A 13,893-nucleotide genomic window follows, 5' to 3' on the forward strand; every position below is an offset into this window, starting at 1 on the left:
TGTAATATTACTATGTCACAATCAGATTACATAAATTAACAACTCCTGAAATTGTTCTTTACAGTTAATATTTGCAATTAAGTTAAAATAGTAAACTCATAAGTTGTTTCTTTTCAAGCAGTTGAAGCAAGAGATAAATTCTCCCTCTTCCTCCTCTATATGTTAAGATACTGGTAAACTTAATATTTATCATGTACAAACTACCTGTTATATTCAAAGTACTGTCATACCTCCTAGGGAGTAAGTGATTCAGAGTTGGTAGTTGGCCTCAAAGAAGCTTACCAACTAAGTTGAGAAAAATAAGCATTTGAGGAAAAAATATTATGAAATAGATAGGGTTGGGGAAAGGTGAGGAAAGACAAAGAATTCCCAAGTATGGTAGCTAGTCTGTAAGTTCAAGATTGCATTACTGCTATTTTGGTGGGTCATACTTAATTTTATCATGAGGGCATAGTTGACCATTAATGCAGAGGGTTTAGGGACAAAGGAAAAAGGCACATGGAATTAAGCATTCCTAAATCTCAGTATTGTATTTTTTTTATGTATGGAAACAGTACCATCAAAAACACGAGTGACTTTTTCCTATTCACAGAAAATCAGAACAGTGCTAAGAACTCAACATGTTTGTAGTGGTTAGTTACAATTTGGGAGTGGGATTAGGAACTGAGGTTGGACTAGTTTTTATTTTTTTAATTTTTTACATTTCTATAATTTTTTCCATTGAGTGTATCAAGGGAAGAAAGAATGTAGCCCATCTCCTCTCTTTCCATTAGACATTATTAAGGTAGAGTACCAGTTTTTATAATAGATATCTCATATTCTCCAAGTTAAAGTTTAGCATTTGGTCATAACTAGATGTTTGATTTCTTTTTACTTTGTAAGTCAGCCAAAATTAAATATATTACTGAAAAGGAATGAAGAACTAAAATTTTAAATTTAACTATAAATACTTTTCATGTGTTTTCTATTAGACTGGATGGTGATAATATGTGGTTATCCTCCAGAACTTATTTAAAAATATATTTGAACAAAATAAATTCTTTGTTAGCCAGAAGTTGGGAGCAATTTTCCGATCACTAGATGAGCTTGCACAAGATCACTCTAGAAAGTTTTTCGTCAAAAAGAAGAGAGTTATATCTCTAATCTAATAAGCAAAAAGAGACTTCTTATTGTGCATGGTGTTTGACAAGGCTTTCAGGAAAATCTGAATCCTTTTTTTCCATATCATCTTTTTTTTCCTGCAACTTAATCCTCAGAAAATAAAAGTTTAGAATAATAACTTAGAATGAAACAGTTCTTTTGAAGAGGAAACCAAGGATTTGCTTCAAGAGGAGAAAACTCAAAATAGTTAACATCTGTTTGTGTTTACAACATTGAACGTTAGCCATTTGGTTTGGAAAAAACAAGACTGGCAGAATCACGTTTGTTTTTAATTCCATTGCTACATTACGTACCTACTACCTACGTAGGAGGCCCTCAGAAGTGCCAGTTATCTACTTGAGATAAGAAGACATTGATTATTATGTCTAGGCTTCTTCTGCAGGCCTATGTTCTGGGAAGAGAGGCCTCCACACAAAAAAAGGAAGAACTTGTGGTGGACTTCATCCTTGGGAATTAAAGCATGGAGCAGAAGCCAGTGCATTCAGTTTACCATTTTGTAAAGGAAGTCAGGAATTATAAATTAAGAGACCACCACTGTAAAATAATATAACCCTGTGTTTAATTTTGTTACCTTCTGTTTTTCAATAGTAATTAGCAAGCATGTTAACAAAAATAATTCCTATATGCTTGTTTTTGGAGGCTTCAAGAAATGGGGAGGCTAGTGAGTGACTAGTTAATTCTGCAGCTAGCCTTAGGGGAAACATTTCCAAAAATAGAATAGTTGAAAGGGGAAGAGAAGAAAGCAGGCTGAATTTCCTTCCAAGGAAGGAAAAGAGCTTGAGGAGTTGCCTTGGCTCTGAGGTCATTTGTGGGGTTTTGCAAGACTGCCTGTGGTGCACGTAGCAGTTTTGTGTGTGTGGACTAGAACAAGAAATTAGATATGGCCATTAGCGTAAAGGAGCTTGTGTCTATTGGGGAAATTTTTTTTTAAGAAAACAGCTCTTTATAACCTAAAGCTTAATAAAATCAGTGTTGTGAGAGTGAGGAGGAGAGAGATGTTAGCTCTTGTGATGGAAAGTTCATATGTTAGCAAGCCTGGGAAGATAAATAAAATTTCATTTGGGAAGTGTTACAGAAAAACATCTGTGATATTTGTTAAAGCACAGTAAGAAAGACTTTATTCAGATTGTAGGGGGCAGGGGTGTATTGTGAGAAGTCATCATTTACACCTTCTACCCTTTTACCTCCTAGTTCATTACCAAATGCTATCAGTTTTGCCTCCAGAATATATCTTGGGTCTGCTAATTTCTTTCCAGCTTCATTGTTACTAGCCTAATCCAACCTGTGGTTGCTTTTCACATGAGCTCCTACAGTGGCCTTTGGCCTTCTAATTGGTCTTTTTTCACTACTGCCCCTTCTCCCCACAACCCTAAGCAATTCATTCTTCACATTGCAGCCAAAGTAATTTAAAAAATGTATTTGCAAATTGGATCATGATATGTCCCTCCCTAAAACCTTTTAGTGGGTTCTAATTGCACTTAGGATAATATTCAGGTCCCCCCACCCCAGGATTTTTAACATGGCCTCAAGACACTCAGTAATTTGGTTCCTCTCATCTACCTAGAAACAATAAGAACAATAATAGCAACAAAACAACCCTAACATTAAGATTTCTTTCCTACATTGCCAGGAATAAGTTCATAGGGCTTTATATAACAGTAGATTTAATACTTTAAACAAGTATAACCTTTTCAATGCTAGGCAGTTATTTAAGTGGTGGAGCAAAGACTTAAAATCAGATGGTAAGTAGGGCTCCAGGGCCCAAGCTCTTAAGTATTGTACTCTGATGAAGTATGCAATATCCCCACCCCAGACAGCCACACACGGTTGCCTTTTTAGCTTCCCATTAATCCAGACTTTTCCTTCTCTGGGTGCTCACCTATGCTGTTTTCTTTTTAGAGTGTTTTGCTTTCCCTTTTCAGCTTTTAACTCCTGGTCATCCTTTAGGTATCAGTTTGAAAGTCACTTTCTGAGAGAGAGAGAGAGAGAGAGAGAGAGAGAGAGAGAGCGCGCGCGCAAGAAAGCGAGCAGCTTTATCTAATACTCTTCAATCTCAATTAGGAGTGTTCTATTATTTTTGTCAGAGACCCCCATTCTTTTTTCGCTTTTGGTTAGCTCCTGCAACTTATGATACAATAAACTCCCATGATAATGTAGTAAATAAATATTAAAAAAATTGAAATCACATAAAGTAATGGCATTATAAATTTAATAAAATGACCTGAGTCAGTGGAGGAGAATAGGTTGCAGGATTCAAACTAAAGTATCCAAATCAGTTTAAGGTCTGGCTTAGGTGGTTTGGTGCCACCTGCTGGTGGTTGTATATTCTAAGGACTGCTATTTGAGGATAGAGTGGAAGATGGGAGCCAATTCCAGTTAAGTTACCTGAATGGAATCATGTATTCATAAAGTTTTACTCTATTATATTTCCATGCTATTGTATGTTTCCATGTGATGCTTCATAAAGCCAGAGACCATATTCGTTGTGTTCACTGGTATTGCTCAGAGCCAGGCACCAAGTAGGTTTTCAATAAAGTATTTATTTAATGAGTGAGTGAATCAGAAAAACATGGTGAACCAGAACAGAATTTCAGAAATCCTATGTTTTATTTAGAGACTGACGGGTGATGTAGTTTAACTAGAGATTAGTAGAAGCAAATGGTTGAGAGAAATAAGCCTAGAAAGATGGAGTGGAACCAGATTTTGTGGTGGCCTTTGAATAAAATAGGAACTGTGTGAAACATGATCTGGAGAAGATGAGAAGTGAAAACAAGGACATTTATTTTAAGCAACTAGAGCATACTAAAATAATAGAAATAGGAGGTATTTGTTCCAAAATACTAAATTGGGGGAGTAGTTTAGGGAATAAATTAAACTTTTATTCAATCTAACAAAGAGGGAACAAGGAGAAAAAAAAGCTGTGGAAGAAATATATGTGATATATCAAGATAGTAGAAATACTCCAAAACATCAGAAATTATATTAAAATTACCAATTGTGATCTTAACATGAGTCTGCCTGCTATTTTTAACATATACAAAACAAAATTAAATAAAAAGAATGGAAAAATGTAATTATCAGAAAAATACTAACCAAAGGAAGCTGCTGTAATAAAATAGAATTCAGAGTATGAATCCTTAATTGGGACAAAGAGAGACTCTTCGAACTGTTAAAAGTTGGGGAAGGGTATAGCTCAAGTGGTAGAGTACATGCTTAGTATACACGAGGTCCTGGGTTCAATCCCCAGTAGTTTCTATAAAAATAGATGATAAAACCTAGTTACCTCCCCCCTGCAAAAAATAAATAAATAAAAATAAATAACAATAATAAATTAATTTTTAAAGGTTATTTTAAAAAAATCTAGTCAAACTGCTTAAAGGAACAATCCAGAAAATATAATTACACACCTATATGCCTCTAACAGTATAGATTTGAAATACCATTAAAAGCAAAAGCTTTCAGAATTGCAAGAAGTGGACATGTCTGCAGAACAGTGGGAGTTAAAAACACCCCTGTCAAAATTGAGAAATCAGGCAGACACAAAATTTAAAATGACATCAAAGAGTTGAACTACAGGATTAACAAATTGCGTAAACTGGAGATCTATAGAACATATATACCTAACTGAGTAAAATACAACCTTATACTTTTTTCCCAGTTGTATACAGGTCAGTTTTTAACTGTCCTAGGTCACAGATGAATCTCAGCAATCTCTGGAAAATCAGTGTCATTCAAAAATATATTATTTCATCATAATGCCATAAAATTAGAAAATCAACAATGAAAAGACAATCAAAATACTTTAGAATATTAAAACCTCACTAATGGATGAAAGAAGAAATAAAAACTATGAAATATTTGCAGCTAAATAACACAGCATCACATGAAAATTTGAGATGTGACTTAAGCAGAACTCACTGGGAAAATTAATAGCTCTAGGTGTGTTTATTGGAAAAATAAGAAAGATTGAAGTAATGAGCATATGTTCAACTCCAGATGTTAATAAAGGACCAACAGAATAAATCCAAATTAAGTAGAAGAAATGAAATAATAAAAATAAGAGTCAATATAATTAAATAGAAAATAAAAGAATAGATTATTAATAAAATCAAAAAATTAATAAAAATGGACAAATCTCTATAAATGCAGATCAAGGATAAATAAGCACTATGAAGAACAAAAATATGACCAACAGAATAGAGAGTTTAAAAATCGTAAGAGAACAATACTGTAAAGAATCTATGGCCAAGAAATTTGAAAACCTACAAGGTGGGCAATTAAAAATATATATATAAATTACAACTGACTCAAGAAGAAATAGAAAACCTAAACAAATCAGTAACCATTTAAGTTCTTTAATTTTACATATGCATCTCTTCATTCAAATAAAACCCATCAGACCCAGGTTTATTACTAAAATTTAAAGGGATACATAATCCCTATCATATACGAACTATAATAGAAAACAGTAAAAGAGGGAAAGCTGGGAAAGCTTTCCAGCTTATTTTATGAAGCTAGTATATAACCTTAACATTAATACTGATCCAGTATAAGAAAAGAAAATTTCTTGCCAAATTGATGTATCATTATAGCTACAAATGTTCTAAATTAAGAATAGCAAATCAAATCTAACATTTAATGATTCATTAAAAAATATGGAATGACTAAATACATAGTAGGAAGGCAGAGAAGGTTAAATATTAAACTTTACTGATGTAATTCACCATATGAATAACAGAGAAAACCCATATAATCATCTCAGTAGATCCAAAAAGCATTTGTTAAAATTCACCATCTTTTGAGGATAAAGACTCTGGATTGGCACTTGATAAGGGATATACCTATATATATAAATATATGTAGATACATATATAAATCTTTAGCAAATTTCCTAATAGGGAAACAGGATTCCATTTGTCATGTTTACTAACTGGAATTATTATTGGAGGGTGTATAGCAAATGCAGATAAGACAAGAAAAATAAAGGGCATAAAGATCAGAAAGGAAGAAACAATGTTATTTGCAGAAGATTTAACACAAATTTAAATGACTAGGTTTAAAAACTGCTCTTAGAAGGTTCATCAAGGTTGCTATATACAAAAGTGAGCAATAATTAGAAAATAAAACAAAAAATGCATTCATAGTTTAAAAACTTAATTAGGATTTGGGAATAAATCTAACAATAATATGTAATACCTTTATGAAAATAAGAATTTAACTTTATGGAGGGACATAAATAAATGAGATATACAACTTCCTTAAGAGGAAATAAAAAACCTAAACAGACCAAAATCATATCATTGTTTCCTTTAATCTTTAACCCACAAGCATACATGGAAAACTGGGCATGGTAAAGCTGTTAATTATTCCCCAGTTAATCTTTAATACAATTCCAATCAAAATTCCAAGAGGACTTTTTTTGGTGGAATTTGACAAGCTCTTAGATAAAAGGTCCAAAAATAGTCTATAGGCAATTCCGCAAAAGAACAAACTAAGGGGTACTATTCATAAAGAATGATTCTAAAACTATACAGCATTTTAAAACATGTTATTGGCCCCTAGACATAGTTGAATAGGATAGAATAGAGAGCCCAGAAACAGAGGAAGCATACATTATGCCTGGTATATAATAGACATGGATTTATTGAAAGGAAGGACTACTCAATGAATTATAGTAGAATAGTTAGTTTTTTATAGAGCGAAAAGTAAAATTAGATCCCTATTTCATACATTCTTGTTTTATTTTTCAATTGATTTATTTATTTCTCTTTATCGTTTTTATTTATACCACAATCCCATCTCCCTCCTTCATAAGCATCAAATTTAAATTGAACAGGTTTTTAAAAATGTATTAAGTATGTATATCCTATTGCATATATTTAAAATTTATATAAATGGTATTATGTATCTTACTCTGTTTCCTACTTTTTATGTAAGTGCTCTTCTTAGTATCCATGTTGCTTTGTATATCTAATCTGTTGCATCTAACTGCTGCACAGTTCTCCATGATAGACATCTACCACATTTTACCTTTCTAGTAGCCCAGTAATGGATATATCACAGAATTCTCAGTTGTATCAGCTGTTACTTCATAACAAACCACTCCAAAATTTATTGGCTCGAAACAAGAACCAGGTACTGTTTCTCCTGAGTCTATGGATTAGTTATGTGGTTCTGCTGAGATGGGCTGGGCTTACTCCTGTTGTGGTTTTCTGTGGATCCGCTGTGGATCTTACTGGTTTAGGATGGCCTCAGCTCGGACAGCTCAGGTCTCCTTTCCTCTAATCTCCAGTCATCTTCTTTCTTCTTCATTTCTTATGATGTTGGCCAAGAACTCCAATATATTAAAGAGTAGTGATATTAACTGGCATTCCCATTGGGGTTATTTATTATTTTTTTTGTAGTAGATTTTCTTAAAAAATTTTTTTTAATTAAAAAATATTTTATTAAGGTGTAGTTGATTTACAATATTACGTACATTTCAGATGTACAGCATAGTGATTCACAGTGGCTAAAGGTTATACTCCATTTATAGTTATTATAAAATATTGGCTGTATTTCCTGTTCTGTATAATACATCCTTGTAGCTTATTCATTTAGTACATAGTGGTTTATACCTCTTAATCCTCTTTCCCTATCTTGCCACTCCTCCTTCTCTCTCTCCGCCAGTAACCACTGTTTTGTCTTCTATATCTGTGAGTCTTTCTTTTTTGTTATATTCACTAGTTTATTTTTTAGATTCCACATATAAGTGAAATCATACAGTATTTCTTTCTCTATCTGAATTATTTCACTAAGCATATAGTACCCTTCAAGTCCATCCATATTGTTGCAAATGGCAAAATTTCATTCTTTTTAATGGCTGAGTAGTATTCCATTATATATATTTATACACCCCCCCCCACACACATCTTCTTTATCCATTCTTCTGTTGATGTACACTTAGGTTGCTTCTGTGTCTTGGCTATTGTAAACAATGCTGGTATGAACATTGGGGTGCATATATCTTTTTGAAATGATGTTTTTGTTTTCTTGGAATGTACACCCAGGAATGGAATTGCTGGAGTGAACTGTTTTTAGTTTTTTGAGGAATCTCCATACTGTTTTCCATAGTGACTGCACCCATTTACATCCCCACTGGCATTTTTGTTTTGTTCCCAATCTTGAAGGACATGTATATGAAGTTTCAACTTGACATTTAATGTTTCTTGTAGGTTTTAGTATATAATATGTACCAGGGTAAGGAATTTCCATATAATCCTTTGATTTTGCTTTTGTATTGTTATACATGGAGTCCTATCAGATGCTTTTTCAGCATTCTTTGATAAGTCATGATTTTTCTTCTTTAATCTGTTAATAGGATCAGTTAATTGATGTATTCTCAGGCATTGAACTCTCCTTGCATTTGAGGATGTGTTTTTCATCATTTTACTCTGTTTTTCTTTAAGTTAAGGACCTTTCATAAGTAATATGGAGCTCTGATTTCTTTTCTTGTATTATTATTATTTGGTTTTGAATCAAGATTACACTAGGCTCATAAAATAATCCAGGTTGCTTTCACTTATTTTTCTTTTCTATTTTCTACAGCAACTTCTATAAGATAGTAATTAATTTAAATTTTTGCTAGAATTTTCCAATAAAGACATTTTAAAAACTTGGGTTTTTTTTTTTTTTTTGAGAGGAAGTTTTGGACTACATTTTAATTTCTTTGCTACTTACTATTCTGTTTTTTCTTTATACATTTTATATAACTTCTTTATACAGTTCGTACAGATTTCAACTCTAGTAGCATATAATCATTCATAATATTGATTTATTATTTTTATATCTATTGTAACTGTGGTTATTTCTCCCCTTTTGTTCTGTATCATACATGTACCTTCTTTTCTTGGTAACTCTTGTAAAGGTCTATCTATTTTATTAGTCTTTCTAAAATCAACTTGTGGTTTTATGAATCTTTATTTTTTAAAATTATTACTCTATATTTCATTTTTCCTGCTCTTTATTATTTCCTTCCTTCTAGTTTCTTTGGGTTTGATCTGTTGATTTTTCCATCTTTATGAATTGAATGCTTAGCTTGTTTATTTTTAAACCTTTCATTTCCTGATCTCTTAAGTATTGTTCTGGCTGTGTCATATATAGTTTGACATGTATTTTTGTTATAATTCATTTCTAAATATTTCTTAATTCCTTTATGTTTCCTTTTTATTCCATGGGCTATTTAAGAAACACTGTAAGGGAAAACACATATTAATTTGACTGTATCAAACTTAAAAATTTTGTAGGACAGAGGATGCTATAGACCAACCAAAGTAAAAGTCAAACTGCAGGCTGGCAGAAGATATTTGGAATACGTATCTGAATTATTATCTAGAATATGTTAACATTCTACCAATCAGTAAGACAAAAAGTGTCATAGAAAAATGACTAAGGATAAGAATAGGCAATTCATGGTACAAAATGTTAATGGCCAATAAGTATATGGGAAAAAAAGTTTATCCTCAGTACTTAGAAGTATGTGGAAATTAATACAACAGTGAACATTTTTTTGTCATCCAACAGATGACAAAAATCCTTTAAGTCTGATTATATTTTATATTGACAGGAATGTGAAAAAAATGGAAACTAAAACACATCACTGGTGGGATTTTAGACTTACACAGCTACATTGGAGAGAGTAATGTATAAAATTAAAAATACATTATTCTGTGCTCGCTTCGGCAGCACATATACTAAAACTGGAAGGATACAGAGATGATTAGCATGGCCACTGTGCAAGGATGACACACAAACTTGTGAACCGTTCCGTATTTTAAAAAAATACACTATTCTATGACCTAAAAATTCTATTTGTGGGTATAGACTGTGGAGAGACTCTAGCATACATGCTTAAGAAGAGGGAGACAAGAATTTTTTGCAGCATTGTTTATAAAAGTGAAAAAATGGAAACAACTTTTATTTGCCTACCAGTAGATAATTTGATAAACAAAATGGGGTATATTCATGCACAGGCAGGAATACTTTGAAGCATCTAAGAGCATAGCTATATTTACTTATACCAGTATAGATATAATGTGAATCTTGAGCTAAGAAAGTAATTTTTAAAATGGTATATATAGTAAGATGTCATTTATGTACCCAGAGCATGCAGAATAATACCATATATCATTCTGGGAAACACACAGACAGAAGTATAAAAAATAGACTGGAAGAATTTACACAGAACTCACGATGGTAGTTTCTTTGGAGAAACAGAATGGCCAGTGAGGACTGGGGGTGGTACTCAAAGATGTTATCTTCACCTGTAATGTGTTACTTATTACGGAGAAACAGTATCTTCAAGTATAAATAACGAAATGATAACAGTTGTTTGATCTGGATGGTGGGGTTGTGACTGTTTGTTATGTATTTTTGGGGTAATTTCATATATGTTTTAAATCCCCCTCAAAAATTATATGAGATGACTTCCTAAACTAGAACACATATGATTCAGGATTTCTAGCCTGGGATGATGGTGATGTTAAAGATAGAGGAAACAAAGGAAATTTGTAGATAAAAGACCTTTAGGTACCAGTGGGTTATCCAAATAAAGATGTTTACCATATAACTAGAAATTAGAACCTGGAGCTAAACAAAAAATAAGTCAAGACTGGACATGCTGATTTTTGAGTCAATTCAGAAATATTGAAAGCCCTGGTGGTAAAGGGATACTAACTACCATTCTTGAGAGAGTGGAGAGTGAAAAGAGAAGGTGGCTCAGGCCCACACTTTGGGAGAACCATCATTTAAGGGTTGTGCTGAAGTGGGCGAAGTCAACTGAAAAGAAACAAATTGGAGAAAAACAAAGCCAGACAGTTTATTATCATGAAAATCAAATGAAGGGAAGGATTTTAATAAAGGGTGGTCAGTAATGTCATTTGTTTAGAGAAGAGTCAGTTGGAGACTAAGAAAAGGTTGCTGGGCTTGACGATTTAAAGCTCTATATTAACCTTGAAGAACTTTTCAGTGGGTAGGTGCAGAAGCTATATTTCGAGGGGAGGAAATTAGTTAATTTGAATATTCCTTTTGGAATCAATCAAAATAGAATTTGGCTTATAGTTGCGATATATTTTAGTTAAGAACTCCATTGTAAAGTTTTTCAAAAACATGCTAAACAAGAATCATGTGTTAGTCCTTGTAAAGTTTCACAGGAATTGAAAAAAATCTCCAGAGTATTCAAGATACTGTACATTCTCTAATGATAATAAAGAACCCAAGCTCTTGAAATCAGCTGTCATAAATATTATTTAAAATAGATCATTAACCATTTCAACTCACTTTGCAGGGTATCATGCACATATGTGTGCTTAATAAATGCTTTTTGAAGACAACTTTCTAACATCCATTAGAAAAGACTAGCTGTAAGAATCAGGTGACAGTCCTTCTGGAGTGACTGCTAAGAATTAGAAGCAGTGTTTTGCCTAGTATTAACCATACAGTGAAGAATCAAACTCAAGGAGAGTCTGGTCCAGGAATAACCCAAGTAAAATGCAGAAAACATGAACCTAAGCCAAATCATCAGTTTCAAAAATGGCCAAATCATCAGTTTCAAGATGTACATGCTGGATCCTTACTCATTGTCAGGTTTTCATGGTCTATAAACGCATATGGCATGGTCATTTACGATAAAATAACTTTTGGGAGTCATGGACCTCTTTGAGAATCTGAAAATAGCCATGGTCGTTTTCCTCAGAAAAATGCACATTTTGTTAACAAAATTTTGCTTTTGTGAACCCAGTATTAAAAATTCATGCCTTATGAACGCTTTTGTACATGTAAATAATTTAACTTTGCTGGGTGGTAGTGCAAAATGTAGCTTATACCCATTCACTACTACTCTCTAATTTCATGTATAAGCAGTTTTGTATATCATACTGTCTAAGAATTCTACCTTTGGTGGGAGTTCTGTGTGAATTGAGAAGCCTTAATTTTTCTCCTTTGTTACATAATTCAGTTGTACTAGGTGTAGTAATGGATGCCTACAACAGGAACTTACTTGAAGTAAGTGCTGAATAATTATTTGTTGAATAAATGGGTGAATATGTGACTATGGGTTCAAACATCTTCATTTTAATAATATTTTATAAAACCTGACTATTAAATAAAACAAATCAGTAATGTAAAAGACCAAAAATAGAGAATTAAGCAGTAGTATAAGACATATGAAATAAACCATCCTTTCTCTGTGTAAATATATAGAATTTCACTCATGTGTCTATTGGCTATCTTCCAGGGTTGATGAACCAAGCTTTACTTGATTCCAGCTTGTCCTTGATAGACCTAATTTTCTTAGAGCTTAGTTTTCATGACCCGTTTTATTTCCCTAAACATGTCCAACATACCACACTCCAGCTTTCAATTTCATTGTTAGTTTGGCTGTATCAGAAGACTTGTTTGACCTCTTATTGTTATCCCACCATTCACTGCTCAAAAGTTTTTCCCATTTTTTTCATAATTTCTCAGAAAGACACTTAACCATTGCTTTAGCTTTTGACATTAAAACACAAACCATCAACCCCTTTATAGTTTATAACTTATAAATATAGTAATAGTAAAATGGATTTAACTTTTCATCCATTTTGCAGCTTCTAAGTTTTATAGAAGATTGTTTCGTAGAAGTTTTGACCTTGAAATCATAAGATACTGTGTAACTTTGCTCAAATTATTTAACTTCTTGGAGCCTCAGTTTCCTGATGTGTAAAATGAGGGCACTGGATTAAACTGGTGGTTCTCAAATAACTCTACCATTGGTGGTTAGAGAGCTGTTATTACTAAAATAGGAAATTGTCATTCTTCTCCCAAATTATAGGAAGAAAACATTAAATGAATAGAATGTCTCCCTTTGATTCCTACCCATCATTTAAAAAAAAACTTTAAAGCCTGTTGCCTTTGGTATTGTATCTGTTAGAGCACACAGTTATATATTTGGTTTTAAAGTGTGATATATCTAATTTATGCTAGTCAGGAAAAGCAGTCATGGAGGGGAGGGTATGGCTCAAGTGGTAAAGTGCATGCTTAGCATACACAAGGTCCTGGGTTCAATCCACAGTCCTTCCTCTAAAAAGAAATAAACCTAATTACCTCCCCCCATCAAAATAAAATAATTAAATAATACAATAGTAAAGAAATATTAAAAAAAAGAAAAAGCAGTCATGATGTTCAGGTTCTTTATGTTTTGAAAACCTCTAGGTGATGTGGGCTATAGGCTCCTTTCCAACCATAACATTTTATGATTCTGTATACTAGATAAAGAGAAAATACAAAGAAAATCCCCAGGATAAGCTAAAAGTAAAAGCATTTAAAGCCTATATGGTATTGGAAACAATTGTATATTTACCTGTCTCTCAAGAATTTTTTCCATCTTGGTTACTATAGGACCATAAAATCATTCAAATAGCCAAGGATATCTAATTATTTTTGGTTATATTAGACTTTAATGATAATGATTGTATTTTAAAGATTTATTTTCAAAATGGAGAGGTTGGAGGATAAAAGAACTGATACTCAGATGATACGTTCAAAAAGAAATGGAAAGAACTGCTCAGGACTCTGTAGTTGAAAGTTAGAGATCATTTGTAAACTTTTCCCTTTTCTTTCTTTATCCAAGCTGTGACATGTGACAAGTTGGGAGTTTAAACTGCTCCTTCCTTCTGTATTAATGATCTTTTGCTGATTAACAAAATACCCCAAATT

The 13,893-nt window shown here is 32.7% G+C and overlaps 1 protein-coding gene and 1 non-coding gene across 10 annotated transcripts in view; both read left to right on the plus strand.

The window, feature by feature from the left end:
• Positions 1-13,893, plus strand: part of ELF2 (E74 like ETS transcription factor 2) — an 82,743-nt gene that overhangs the window by 46,129 nt on the left and 22,721 nt on the right. The gene's annotated exons all lie outside the window — the stretch shown is intronic.
• LOC116276856 (U6 spliceosomal RNA) lies at positions 9,870-9,976 on the plus strand. Its single transcript, XR_004186370.2, has one exon. It is a non-coding gene; the product is annotated as a U6 spliceosomal RNA (small nuclear RNA).

The sequence above is a fragment of the Vicugna pacos genome, chromosome 2, assembly GCF_048564905.1.
Source record: "Vicugna pacos chromosome 2, VicPac4, whole genome shotgun sequence".
Lineage (NCBI taxonomy): Eukaryota > Metazoa > Chordata > Mammalia > Artiodactyla > Camelidae > Vicugna > Vicugna pacos.